The sequence below is a fragment of the Geospiza fortis genome, unplaced genomic scaffold (assembly GCF_000277835.1).
Source record: "Geospiza fortis unplaced genomic scaffold, GeoFor_1.0 scaffold538, whole genome shotgun sequence".
NCBI classification, from domain to species: domain Eukaryota; kingdom Metazoa; phylum Chordata; class Aves; order Passeriformes; family Thraupidae; genus Geospiza; species Geospiza fortis.
The window spans coordinates 344,962-345,729 of record NW_005054368.1 but is presented as its reverse complement, the minus strand read 5'-3'; the positions used below and the strand labels follow the sequence as shown (position 1 = coordinate 345,729).

The 768-nt window shown below is 69.4% G+C and overlaps 1 protein-coding gene across 1 annotated transcript in view; it reads right to left on the bottom strand.

Annotated features, from left to right (window-relative positions):
- The window catches only part of CLUH (clustered mitochondria homolog), a 44,746-nt gene that overhangs the window by 39,259 nt on the left and 4,719 nt on the right, over positions 1–768 (bottom strand). The gene's annotated exons all lie outside the window — the stretch shown is intronic.

Below are 768 nucleotides of genomic sequence, written 5' to 3'. Positions count from 1 at the left end.
CCTGCGGGGGGCTGCTGCCCACGGGCTGGAGCAGGTACAGCTCGCTGGCTGCAGGCAGGGCCGCTCCCGGCCGGCCAGCCAGGCTGGCAGCCACACGCCAGGGTGAGACCTGCCCCTGGAGCTGCCCCGGGCAGCACACGTCCGGCAGCAGCGCAGCGGAGCGACCTTCGCCCTGCCTGGCCGGCAGAGCCCTCCCCTGTAATGGTGTTTCACAACACCCAGGGAGGGACTGCAAAGCTGACAGTTGGGTGGAAATGGGGCAAGGCTGCCCCAGCGGGGTGAAGGCAGCTGGGTATGGCCGCTGTGCTGGGAAGCACGGGAGGCAACGCGGGAGGACCGGACGCTGCTCAGCCCTCAGCAGCAAGCCCAGACCTGGCTGTGGCTGAGACTGAGAACCACAATGCTGGTGCCGAGGAGAGCACGGGGTGCAGCCCTGCTCCAGCAGCACGTGGAGTCCGGCTGCAGCGGCCGAGGAGCCACGGAGTGTCCAGCAGGACGGCCAGGACGGCACTTGTCCGGCTGCCTTCTCCGAGTCCCGCGTGCGACTGCGATGAGGGGAATCCGTGTTGGAGACAGCGAAACTGCTGAACGGGGAGTGTGGGACAGGGCTGACCAGCACAGCAGCACTGTTCCTGTGGAAGGGCATCCCTCCGTCACCCACGGGATCCACCTCGTTCGGCTGCCTGCGCCCTGCAGAGCCCAGCTGGTGCTGTGCCCGGTGCCGCGATGGCCAGGCTGGGCTCACGCCGCGGGGCCGGGCCGTGCGCT